This window comes from Pinus tabuliformis, chromosome 4_2 (assembly GCF_031772625.1).
Source record: "Pinus tabuliformis cultivar Carrire ecotype Pingquan chromosome 4_2, CPIR1, whole genome shotgun sequence".
NCBI lineage: Eukaryota > Viridiplantae > Streptophyta > Pinopsida > Pinales > Pinaceae > Pinus > Pinus tabuliformis.
In genome coordinates, this window is record NC_142304.1 from 494,751,605 (window position 1) to 494,765,966 (window position 14,362).

Consider the following 14,362-nt stretch of genomic DNA (forward strand, 5'->3'; position numbering starts at 1 on the left):
AATGTTTTAGCATATCTAGCTCAATATGACGTGTTAATATTATGTTCATGTCAAAATAAAATCACATTAGATGTAATTAATTATAATTTAATCACAAGATCAAACTGGGAACATTTCATACTCATTACTAACCATCAATCAGATGATAACGGGAAGTAACTCTTTAGATGTTAGACTAGCCTCCATTCTTAGTCAACTAAGGCAACTTTCCTCTTCATTCCCCCATGTCGATTTCTATCATGTTCTAAGAAGCAACAACACTAAAGTATATTGACTAACATCCCTCAACACATCATAGAAAATTAGGACCGTGTTCCTTAATAATGATGTCACATTAAAGTCCTTTTCTTTAATTGTCAACTGATGACACTTGGTTTGGTGGACTTGCCTGCTCTCTTCAAAGAATATTACACAAAAAATGTTTTGGCTCTAGAAGTCAAATTAATCAACCTTAAGTAGGTTATAACACTCTAATCAAGCAATAACAAAATTGACCTAATATATTTATGCCTTCTACAGACTAGCATGGATTCCTGATAGGAAGCACTAGGATGAAGCTCTATTTTGATCTATTAGTTTAATTTTGAATTATGTTTTTCAAAGGAGTAGTATAATCATTATATGATGATAAAAAAAATTGTGAGATTGTGCATTTTTGTTGTTTAAAATTCATTTTTGAATCATAAAAGATTCAACACCATTAAAAAATATTGAGGTACTCGAATTGTGCAAAATTTAGAGCTCAAATTCCCACCTAAATTTTGGACGAAATCCACTGGAAAATTAAATGGAGAAAGGTAAAAGAACATCTAATAGTTAGACTACTCATTTTCAATGTAGTTAAACTCCTAAGTACTACCAAACTTTCGAAGCTTTAGGTTCATAGCCAGAAAATATCTCTATTTTGATGTGTAATAAGTGGACCATATCTTTCTTGGAAGTACTCTCTATTATAAATTTGTTTTACTAACTCCTTTAATTATAATATAATTTTTCTAGTTACAAAGAATGTATATATGTATGTATGTATATATATATATATATATATATATATATATATATATAGAGAGAGAGAGAGAGAGAGAGAGAGAGGTTTGGAAACCTGTGAGGCACAAGGAAGTTGATAGACAAGATTCCATATCTAGGGGGTGCATCGTTCACTGATCTTGAACTTATGTGAAGGGTTTGAGTACAAGCACACCTCTTAAGATCCAAAAAATGGTGAACTATGCCTGAGCAAGACAAAGCCAAAAAAATTTATAATAGAAACCCATAGCAATATATGTGTGTGAATAAATGTATGTAAGAAACTCTTTTTATTTTAATTTAATTTTAATTTTATTAATATTAAAATAACAAATAACAAGATTATTAATTATTAATACATACATTTAAAAATTACAATATTAAAAGTTGAGAATCATAATGAAAAAAAAAATTATCATCTCACTTTCAATCAAATTCTAAAATTTAAGGACTTAATCACATAATCACAATTATAAAGATATGAAATCTAAAATGTGTTTTTTTGGATTTTGATATGAAAATTAAACATTATTCTTAAGCTAATCCATATAATTGAAAAGATAAAAAAATATCAAAATCATTTTTTATTTAAAAATTAAACATTAATTTTTTTTAATCTTATTTATACTATCAAAAAATATATTTAAAAATTAAACATTAATTTTTTTAAACTTATCTATACGATTAAAATAATAAATGGGTTTTTCTTTTGGATTTTGATATCAAAACTAAACTAAATAAAATAATAAATGTGTTTTTCTTTTGGATTTTGATATCAAAACTAAACTAAACGTTATTCTTAAGGTAATTAGCATATAATTGTAAAGATAAAAAATGTAAAATTCATTTTTTATTTAAAAATTAAACATTGTTCTTTTTATTTGATCTATACCCTTAAAAAAACATTTAATGATGATGGTATTTATCCAAAGCAAAGTTTTGAAATAATAATAATAAAATTACATTAAATATATTTTTTATTTAAAAAACATGTAATGATAATGGGATTTATCCAAAGCAAAGTTTTGAAATAACAGTAATAAAATTACATTAAACATATATTTTATTTAAATAGGATAGAAATGATTTTCCTAAATAAAAATAATAAAAATAAATAAAAACAGATTTGATATTGTTAAATATGGATTAATATAAAATAATGTTTACCTTTGATCTTTTTATATAGTAAATTTTATAATTTTATTTTAAAAATTAAATTAATTAATTTAATTTTGTATTTTTAATCTTTAATTTTCTTTAAATTATTTTGAATTTTTTTAATTATCATTTATACATTTAAATTTTATAATTTAATTTCAAAATAATTTTTTTTTTTCTTAATTTTTAAGTGATCAAAATTATGATAATTTTAGACATTTTTTTTTAATAATTTTTAATATTATTAGTTTAGATCCATCTAACTCCAAATCTATCATGCTCACGAGAGATCAAAGCTCTTGGGATGCAAATTTTGCCTCAAATTCTATACTCCAAAAAGAAGATCACTGGTATATATATATATATATATATATCAAATTTAATATTATATTGATTCAAAATTATTAAAATTTTATTATATAATATTTTATTTTTAACATTCACATAATATTATAATACCATGTTTAATATAATATAAAATTAGTTGTTATAGTATTAAATTAAATAGATGTTAATTTTTTAGAAAAGATGAAAAAACTGAAAATACACTACATTAATAATAAGCATTTAAAATGGCCCTCGATTGGGGTGTGGCAGGGGAGAAGAGGAGATGACAAACGAGGTGGGCTAGAGGGGATGGCATGCAGAGGTGCTAGGTGCCAACCAACTGGGCCAAAGGACAAATGGGGTATTGGGAAGTGGGAGGACACGAAGGCAGGTGGGGCAACACGCAGGACAAGGTAGGGCAGAGGAAGGCACAAAGCTAGTACATGTGTGGCCAAGGATGGAGGAGAGCGACGTAGGTTCGGGGTCAAGCGAGAGGGCGAGAAGACTAGCGACGGCAAGCGGCATGACAACAAAAGAAAACCCATGGCAGGAGCAGCCAGCGACATGAGTGGAGTAATGGAAGGGTCAGGGGAACCTCATTCCGAGGTAATCGAATGAAGGATTGGGCGGAGGGAAGAGGAAGAGGGAACTTGGGGGCTCATATGGAAGGTAGGTGGGGCAGCTGGACAAAGCAACAAGAGGCAATGTCAGACGAGAGAGAAGGAATTTTCATGCAGAGGGAGAAGGAGAAAGAACGTGCAGCAGAAGCTAGTGAACGTGGGCTGAAGGATGTATAGAGGAAAACGGGTTTCGTCGAAAAACATTGGTATGTTACTCTAGTTGCCCTTCTCCCTCGCATCGCAGAAATGAATTTTCAAGAGGAATTCGGGGCGAGGGATGAGGGAAGTCAAGACTCAGAATGAGTCGAGACTTGGGTTGTCTGGGATTCTAACCGGTCAAAGTGAGGGGGCTAGGGAAATATTTAGTGCATCTCTGGGTAGATAGGAATCGAGGGAATGAGGCCCGATGGGATACCCAATGGGACTTCTACAATGGCGTGAGTAGGGAGCCTACCGCTCCGGCCAGGTAGTACCTGAAGCATGGGAAGCAAGAAATAATTATCAGGGGCAAGGAGCCCGGAACCATCATGGACAAAGCAGCAACGCTGTGGTTAGCCCGGTTCGAACTGAGTCCAAACCCAGTTGAAGGATGCTGACACATGGGATAACTAGGGGTAGAATCTGAGTGAGGGCACCAAAGAGGAGAGATTCCTGGTCATGAACCTTAAACACGACCTTGAATGCTAATAAGGAAATCCAAAATTAGGACACCTGCAGAATTGCAAATGCTGACCCACATTTTCCCATTTCTTGGGGAGGGGATAAGCAGAGAGGAGAGGAATCGGGAAGCCAAAACTTGTTAATCTCTGAGAAGGAAGGGGGGAATTCAAGGGGGAAAGAGGGAAACCACAAGTCTCCAAGACCGGAGAGAGTGGACAAGCCCAAGTCAGAGAAACTTAAGACCACTCTGTGTAAAAGAATTCTGACTTATAAAGAAATTTCTTTTGTCAATGTTTTAGGTATTAAAGAAACCAGGGTGCAGCACTGTCCGGAGTTCCGTCTCCCATATCGTGCTCTATCAAGCAAGCTGGTACTGGCGAGCCACTCGGGAAAAGAAATACAAAGCAGGAATGAAGACAGTATGGCAAAAGAAGGAAGAGAGGCGGGTAAAAGAGGAACCAGAGGAACAGGGAAGGCAAGGAAAAGGACTGGGGGGGAAGCAACCTCCAGCAGAGGTCGAAACAAAAGAGGCAGAAGGACTGGGAAGAAACACATGCAGACCCTCATCAATGCGTATATGGCTGGCAATCCATCGGAGGTAAGAGCTCAAATTGCAGAGTGGGAGAGGGAGCTTAATGACAACATAACTAATCAAGATATAGAGACAAAAGAATGGGAAACTATGGTCAAAGATCCGAGGAGCACCAGTCTAGGCCGACACACGTTTTTTCGACAAACAATCCAACAATACTGGGTTATGAAGAACATAGTGGCCCAAGAAATGACAATATGGAAGGAACAAGAGCTACAGGAGGAGGCCCGAACAAAAGAGCCCATCACGAAGGTTCTTCATAGAGAAATTGTTGCAGTCCAGATACAAGTGTACAAAAATAATCTCACACTGAACATGATCAAGCAAAGCATATAGGACATGAAGAGGAGAGAAATACTGGGGTCCAGTGCGAAAACCCCAGCCCCGCTGGACTCATTTGACGAGTGAAACAAGTCTCTAATCAGAATTTTGTTATATGTCGGTTAGCCTTTACTTTTCTAATTTGAAGTTTATAGTAAATAGAACTGCAAATGTTTCCTGGATGGTGTTGAAAACATTATTTAAATTTTGGACAACATTGAATGCAAATAGGTGGCCAACAGACCTGGTTTCCTATGGGCAGGTTGAGGCCACCTGCAAATTTTGTTAAAGACATTATTATGGTCTGAAAATATTAATAGAGAAAGTACTACCAAACTTACACAAAAAAAATCATTTAAAATGGAAAATTTATGAAACAATTCAGAGTAAATGAAAAATACATGAAACAAGTCAGCTCTATATTTAAATGGACCAAAAGAAAATGTTGAAATTTTAAACTTAGGGTTTCACCCAAGTTACAGTGAGGGTAGAAGTTCGAATCCAAGAAATCCTTCATCCTCCTGTGGAGGATGAGTCACTAGCTACAAAGAATGTCGCTTCCTTTGGAAACACGGTCCATGATTTTCGAACCCGGAGCTCCTCCAATCCAAATCAATGCCAATGTCTCTACAAAGGTAAATAGATCGAAAGAAAAATAGCAACAGTGTTTGATTAATGGTTTCATCGTGGTCTTCAAACACTTTATAAGACACTCTAAATTGAAGTTAGGTTGATTTTTTATATAAAAGTTTTGTATATCAAGATATATGTTAATTTATGATAAAATGGTTTGGTTATCCAAAGTTTCCTTGTATTTTTATTTTTATTTCTTTTAAATGTGAAATAGTTTAGAGAGTTATTGGCCATTTGATGTGATAGGATTTAGTGAGAAATAATTGATAATTTAAAGTCCATTTGTCTTCAGTGTGACTTTTTGGAAGTTTCTCCGCTGGGTTTTTCCAGTCTAATTTCTCTAAAATCTGGCAAGAATTTATTGATATCACAAACTTGATGGGTAACTCCTGCACAATCGAAGTGCCCTAGGGGTTTTCTAGGGTGCTGAACCCATATACATAGTCAAAAAACCAATTTAAATAACACAAATCAAGATTTCACCTCAAATTTTTCCCCCCGATTTTGGCACCAAGAAGTCCAAAAAGTCACACTAAAGAGAACTCCATTTAAAGTGGGCATTTATCTTTCATATTTGCTTTTTTTCTTAAATCTCATATTGTTTAAGATTTTGTGAGAATTTTTTAATAACCTAGAACATCCACTTTTTATTTATATTTGTGTTTCTTATTTTTAAATTTCCACTTTTTAACTAAACATTTTATCGAAATAAACAGTATAATGATACTCAATTCTTTATTTATAATAATAGGAATTCATGAAAATTAATCCTTAAATTGTTGGAAGCTAGAGGAGGAGGCATCAAAATTGACACACACAATAACATGAGTTGAAGTTTTCTATTGATCACACAAACTTGATCTGACTTGATTTAATTACAATGAACCCAACATGCGGTATTTATGATTTTGAGCTACAGACTCAACCAAAATAACTTCAACATGAAAACACACACTATATTTGAATTTTCCCAAAATAATATTGAACTAACTTGACTCACACTTAACTCAATTAACTCATACTCTAAATCTGGATTGCGCTTAATTCAATTTATCTCTTGACACATCACTTGAAATCAATCTTGCTAAATATTCTTGCGGGAGTAATTACTATTTTCAGCACTCCCCATTAATTATGACTGTATGACTCAACATAAATCAAACATGACTCAAACATGTTTGCTAGGCTTACAGAAGAAATTGACTCAATCATCACTCAAACATGCATGTTGGTATAAGTCTCAGTTAGGCTTACAATGACTCAGAATTTTTACAATTTTGCATTTTCTTTTTCGTTTCTTCCAGATTCTATATTCTCGAAATTGATTCATTCTTTGTTGTGTATTCTTGTTGTAGGCTCCATGTTTCTTTACTTATTGTTGTTAATGTTTCTTTGACTTGTCTTGAATGTGTGCTAAAAACAATCTGATCTTGTCTTCTACAACTTCCTCATCAAAGATTTGTTCAACTATAGACTCTACCACAACTCTTCATCTTCAAACTATCTTCTTTGCTATGCTTCTTGTGCTTCATATTCCTAACTTTCTTTCTGCCATATTTTTTGATAGAAAAACCTTATCTCTTCTTGACTCCATTGCTGAAAAATGTTTTTAATGCATTCTTAATGGTTTCAATGGTTTTAATGGTTTCAAAAACTTTGATGTCCTTCTCTTCACTTTTATCACCAAGTATTGTTGCTTTTTACTTGTAGTCTACACACTCGATCATCATTAGGCTTACATGTAAAATCATTATCATGCTCCTTTTTCTCGTTCACCACTTCATTTAATTCTTTTATTCTAGCTGCTAATTTAAGACCTTCATCAATTTGTTCAATTTTATTCTCAAACCATTCTTCATTGAGCTTCAAATATGCATCAAACTTATCAACAAATTTATTTTCAACTTCAACTTCCATGTTATTTTGAACACCTGCATATTAGAAAGAAATGTTAAAAACATCTTCTTTATGCTCTGCATTAAGAGATTTCTTCTCTTCCTCTTCCTTCTTTGCCTTATTCTTTGTTGCATGGAAACTATCTTCCACTGTTATGCTATCAGTGGATATTCTCATCAAAAAATATTCAATCACTTTATTCTCTTCTTGAACTTCAGTTGTTGTTGATCACATACTACTTCATGAGCAATTCCAACTGCTTCATATAATGTTGCTACAATGGCAACTTTAACCTTCAATTCTTCATCCAACATGGAACTTACCATATTGCCACAATCAATATCTATTTAAAAAAAAAAAACATGCATCATCAACATAATGTTAATCCACCCTATGGTGGGATATCTGAGCATGCATGTGCTCATTGACAATTTCAACTTCAACAAATCCATCAATTGTGGCTAGATTCACCAATTCAGATCTCACTTTATAGTCATCATTCTCATGTGTTTTGTCATAGCAAAATTCACCATAATCTACACCATCCACATTACAGTGGAGTCCTTAACATTTATATGATTGTGCTTTGTTTCACGCATAGAGGCTTCAACTTCTTCCTCTACAATTTCTGATGCATATTCTTCATCCATATGCATGTCTGCATAATGGGTTTCAATTTGATGGTATTCATGACCATCATCCACTTTTGAGTGGGATTCTCCAAGCTTTGTTGTCTTCTCAGAGTCTTGCTCATCTACCCTTAGATCTACGATTGACTTCTTTGCCTGTGACATAACTTGATGTTGCATGTCACTCTTCCTTGCACCAAATTATTCTTCCAAGATCTTCCATGCTTCCTTGGAAGTTGGAGCTTTCTCTACCGTGCACAAAAACTTCTCATCTGTAGTATACCTAGGGGGGGATAATATGGGGTACAAAGGGAGGTACCCAAGGGAATAATGTAATAATGGGATGGGCCATAGTAATAAATAAGGTGGTTAACCCGTATCATGTAGGGACCACAAGTAGTTAGCAATAATGTAATAAGTCCATGGTATTAGATAGATGCAATGTCACATGGTTCGGGTTCGAATTCGAATTCGATTACAATTAAGTTCGATTCGAGTTCGAATTTTTCGATGAGGTTCGCCATTAAGTTCGATCACGTATATAATTTTAAAAATATATATAATAATTAAAATTACATAAATCTTTTATATTCATTTATAATTAATATATATTTATAATTTTTATCATATACTATCAATAAATTTATAATTTTTCATAAATATACGTTATATTATTTTATAATATTTAAAATAACAATACCATAATTTAAAATATATTAAAAATAATTCTTGTAAAAATATATAAATTTTAAATTAGGTTAACTTATATTTATTATTATTATAATAATAATAAAAAATATACATTAGCCTATCGTAATGCCTCATATAAGCTGAGTTCAATACATTATAATGTGTTAACATATTGTATTGCTTGTAATACATGTACGTTGAGTTCATTGTAATATTGTAATACTTATAGAATTATAATAATGTTGACGCCTTATAATATAATGCTTTTAACGCATTATAATGTATGTACGCAGATTTCGACGCTTAAGCAAACAACGTAATTATAATTGACGCCTTATAATATAATGCTTTTAACGCATTATAATGTATGTACGCAGATTTCGACGCGTAAGCAAACAATATGAATGCCGTTATAACGCAGCAGGAACCGAACCTTTTCGAACTTATACGAACCTTAAGATTTTCTTTGAAATTCGACGAATTTCGAACCTCAACCTTTGGGTTCGACGAACCCTGTGACACAGGATAGATGGTATTGAGGGAACCATGGTAATGACCCATGGTATTGTATGTATGAGGCCTATATAGAGGCTAGAGACTCCCTATTGAGAGATGTCAAGGAATATTGTATGGACATGTATATGGCTTGTGGAGTGTTCTCCTTCTTTAAGGAGTGAATGTATGGTGTTGTCTTACCTTAAGGGTTTGATCAATAAAGAAGCATTTCTATCTATATTCAAATCTTATTATTCTTGGGTATATTTCTATTATCATATATTTTTGGATTCAAATCTATAACAAGTGGTATCAGAGCTATAACAAGTGGTATCAAAGCACTTTCTTGGGCAAAGCGGAGATTTGTTTTTTGACAGCATTTTTTCGGGGCGGTGAGTTTGCGGAGCTATAACAAGTGGTATCAGAGCACTTTTTTGGGCAAAGCAAAGATTTTTTTTAATTTTTTGCTGTAATTTTTTGGGCGGCAAGTTTGCATATCAAATCTATACGTTCTGGTGCAAAATCTATAGAACTAATTGTAGATCTGAGTTGTTGATGAAAAAATACTCATTTAAAAAAAAAAAAAATCAGTCGAATCGGAGTCCGAATGAAGGAGATCTCATTGATTTAAAAATCAGTGTTGTTGTAGACATTTTTTTGGGGCGGCGAGTTTGCAGATAATATCTGTATGTTTTGGTGCAAAATCTGCAAAATCTAATTATAGATCTGGGTTTTTGGAGAAAACATACCCACTTTGAAAAAAAAAAGTCGGCCGAAACAGAGTTCAGATGAGGGAGATATCGCTAATTTAAAATCAGCTCTTTTTTCAAAAAAAAATTGTGACGGTAGGACAGTTGCAGCGCAGATTAGAAATTCCAGTGCCTAGATCAGGATTTCTACCACATGGGAAGATGTAGAATGGTTGTTCTATTTCCTAAAATAGGTCATAATAGGGATTCTGAGCAATATTGACGGAATTGTGGCCATTTCAAATTTTCGCCAAGTAAGCGATTTGTTTTACAAACCCTCTTCATGGCTTATAACAGTGAGTTTTTTAAAGGACAATATGATTGGACTTCTATTGAAAATTTTATAGCATATCATAAGTTGGACTGTCCAGGGTGTTGGAAGGACAAAATAGGGTTTTATTTAAGAAATGACGTCGCTATGTGGTGGCAATCACTTGACAATGAGTTTCTGAAGTTATGTAGTGTTGATGTAATAGAAGAACCACTTTTGGACGAATTGTCTCATACTAGAAAGGAGAAAACCACAAAACCTAGCAAATATTTTATTTGTACATGAAAGAAGGAAACCAAAAAACCTAAAGGGTTATTTTCTGCTAGTATCTCCTTATTGCAGGTTCATGGATTGATTCAGAAGGAGAAGATCGTTGTGCCTATAAATCCTAATTGCAAGCAAAATCTTATAAGTGTTAATTTGGAAAAAAGATTGCAAGTTCCAGCAAAACACATTGAAACCGCACAGATTGATAATGAGGATGTTCAAGTTTGTAAACTTTTGAAAGTTTCTATGGACAAGTATGTATTGCATTATGATTTTTATGCTTCAAATATGGCTATTGAAGATGTTGTTTTGGGATACCATTGGATGGAATTGGTGGGTACTATAAATATTAATGTGCAAAAGAAATTCTTGAAGCTTTGGTATAAAAAGAAGAAAATTACATTACAGGATATTTCCATCAATAAACAGGTAGAGTCCAAGGAGACTGAAGCAGAAGATGTTCCAGGGACTGACATATCAGATGATGAGCCATTGATAGTCAACAACCAAACACAAACATCAAACTAGGTACCAGAAAAACAGGTAGAGTCCAAGGAGGCTGAAGCAGAAAATGTTACATCGAATGAGGACTCAATGGTTGAAGTAATATTGGAAGATAAGAAACAACACTAGGCACCACAACATGTACTAGATACCAATCAGGCTCCATTAGGTGGTGAATTAAAGAAAGATACACCGTTGGTTAACACTTTAGCATATCACCACCCACATCATCCCGCAAGAAAACAAACAACAAGATGGAAAAGAATTAACCACAGGGACAAAAACCCCTGCATGACACATAGAGAGGGGCGATGCTCCACCTACTACGCATCAACACAGAAGAGCCGCCAAGGTCAACCTCCATCTCAAGCGAGCGAGGCACCAGCTAGATCGAGAGCTCACCTTTCTCTGGGATGGCTAGATGCACGTGCATGGTATCAGTGGACTACTATTTTGAGTAGATCTTATTATTTGTGTTCTTCCCATGTTTCGGGGACGAAACATGTTAAGGGGGGTGGAATGTAGTATACCTAGGGGGGATAATATGGGGTACAAAGGAAGGTACCCAAAGGAATAATGTAATAATGGGATGGGCCATAGTAATAAATAAGGTGGTTAACCCGTATCATGTAAGGGACCACAAGTAGTTAGCAATAATGTAATAAACCCATGGTATTAGATAGATGGCATTGAGGGAACCATGGTAATGATCCATGGTATTGTATGTATGAGGCATATATAGAGGCTAGAGACTCCCCATTGAGAGATGTCAAGGAATATTGTAAGAACAGACATATGGCTTGTGGAGTGTTCTCCCTCCTTAAGGAGTAAATGTATGGTGTTGCCCTACCTTAAGGGTTTGATCAATAAACAAGCATTTCTATCTATATTCAGATATTATTATTCTTGGGTATATTTATATTATCATATATTTTTGGATTCAGATCTATAACATCATCCAATGCTTGTTTTATAAAGTCCAATGCTAAAGCATCACATACAATAAACATAGGAGTTGATAGAAGATCAACGCTACACCAATCAACTTTGATTTCTTTTTTGTCTTCTACTAGACTACTCAGTTCTTCGACGACGACCTAAATCTCTCTAAACATGGCAACAATCTTTGTCTCTTTCTTTCGATTCATTTTCTTAATCTTTTTTAGTCTCATTTTGCAACCCATGACCATTATCTTTCTTTTATCTTATAGCTATTTTCCTAATTACATGAGACTATCTTCCATATCTCTCTGAAAAAAATAATGATGTTTAATATATGCTCCCGTAAGAGACAATCTTCACCCAAAACACTAACATACTTAACAAAACACTAAAATATGTTTTTGTAAGCTAACTAACTTTACAAAATACTTCTTTATCTTTGTATACCAGTTTTTTTTTTAACCCACCTTTTTAACATACTTTGGAATAACCCTCTTTTAACTTTCTTTGTGGGATTTTTCCTTTTCACTATTTAAACCACTCTTACATATAAAGAAAATCTTTTGAATGTTTTTCTAAAAACAATACCTTGGTAAAGCCTTTGACTTTCCTTTAAAAAATACCTTTTCGAATACAAACAAAAATCTCACCCTTACGAATTGTGATTTCACTTCGACATTTTTTTTTAAAACCTGGGAAGGAATTCAAACCTTTAAACCTTGAGCCTTTTCTATGGCTACGACCTTTTGAAAGACCTTCAAACCTCTATGGTAGCTCCTGAGGGTTGCGCTTTCTCAGTACTGGCGGTGCCAAGCTGACGCGCCTCTGTTTGTGCAACTAACATACCATATATCATGCACCCTTCTCCTCTGTTTGATGACCAAATTTAATTGACTTATTGAACGGCAGCTGCGAAAACACTTTCGGCTTTTGGCCGCGATTTATCACTCATGTAGTGTGGCTTTGCAAGTTGCACTGGCAGATTCTGGTTGTTGGAATATTTAATTTTTATTTGTTTTAGTGGTGTTTTTTAACTAGAGAAGTCTGTTTCTAACTATGTTTCTAGTTTGGTGTGTGGTTGAGATGTTCTCTCAACCAACAGATTATGTATCCAAGATAGTTTTCCTATCTTGAGACAATACTACTGTACATATGTAATATGATATTTGATTAATACAAGGGAAGATAGTTTGCACTATTGGTTTCTTATCATGGTTTAAGGGCCTGGCTCTTTGTGGGTTTGGCCCATCCAGGGCTGAGGGAAATGTGCGGAGGAAAATAAAAAGTGAGAATATATTTTGTTTTAGTTTTTTTTAAGTTTGTCCATCCTCCTTTTTTTCAAAGACGCTGCAACAATGCTCAACAAAGTGTGGAAAAATTATAGGATCTAGTCGTAGGGCATGGAGAGCCGCTGTGATTTGTTGACAATGGTGGTGTTGGAGCAATTTGCGATTTCTTTTGAGGGATCTACATTTTTTTAGGCAAGAGTTGTGTGGGAGTTTGATCCCCAAATTGCATCTGATCTCGGGTACAGATCTGTGTATCCAGTCGTGGAGACTGTTGTGCTCTGTTGTGTGAGTTTCACCTCAGTGGAGAGCCGAGACAGTGAATCTTGGTGTGGCTACCGATTTGAGAGCCTGTGACTGATTTTGTGAATTAAATCAGTGGACGGTGGAGAGCCAATTGTGGCACGGTGAGTATTGCTTATACGTTGGAGAAGCGCCTACGTGGAGCTATATGTGTATGTTGAGTAGTCATCGGTGAGATCGAAGGATCCGGGGTCGTTGTCGAGTAGCAGTTGGTGGTAGCACTCAGTGGATAGGGTAGATCTGTTGGAGCGCAATTCTGTTGCATTGACCGATTCTATGCATATGTGTTGAGACTATGGATCTGGATCTGGTGTGGACGAGTTTTGAAGACTGTTTTTAAACTGACGAGAGATCAAAGGCTCCTGCAAATCGTTGGTTTTATTAAGGATCCGTTGCTAATTTTTCCAGTCAATTTTCTAGAGGAAGATGCCTTAGAATTGGAATATTCCTAGTCAAAAGTGGGACTCTGGAGGAGCTTGTCATTCTTGGGAGAATTTTGTTGGTGTTGGGCATGCTCTGTTGGTGCGCATGAGATAAAGGTCGCAGTAGTAGATACTTCTGTTGTCGAGTTTTGAAACCTATTGTGAGAGGTTGCTGTCAGCGTGGAGGTGAAGAGAGAATCTAAGCACGCAATGAGTTTTTTGTGGTATGGAGAAGCTTTCAGTCTGCACACGAAAGAATTGGGAAGAATTGGGATAAATTATCTTCATATTCTACTATGATCATACGTGTCTACAGATCACAAAGAATATCTGCAAACTTTTTGAGCACCTAGTTTCTGATGGATCCATCGCTAACAAATCCTTTTGCCCAATGAATTGGAGGTCTTACCCAATTTTAGACCATAACTTTGAAAGCAAAAGTCTTATAGAGCTTATTGGGCATAGAGGGAGGTATGAAGACTGGAATCTTCAATTGTAGTGTTGAACTCAACAAAGAATTTGGACCAGCAAAGACCTTATTGGAGCAGAGCTCAATATCAGGACCTTACCT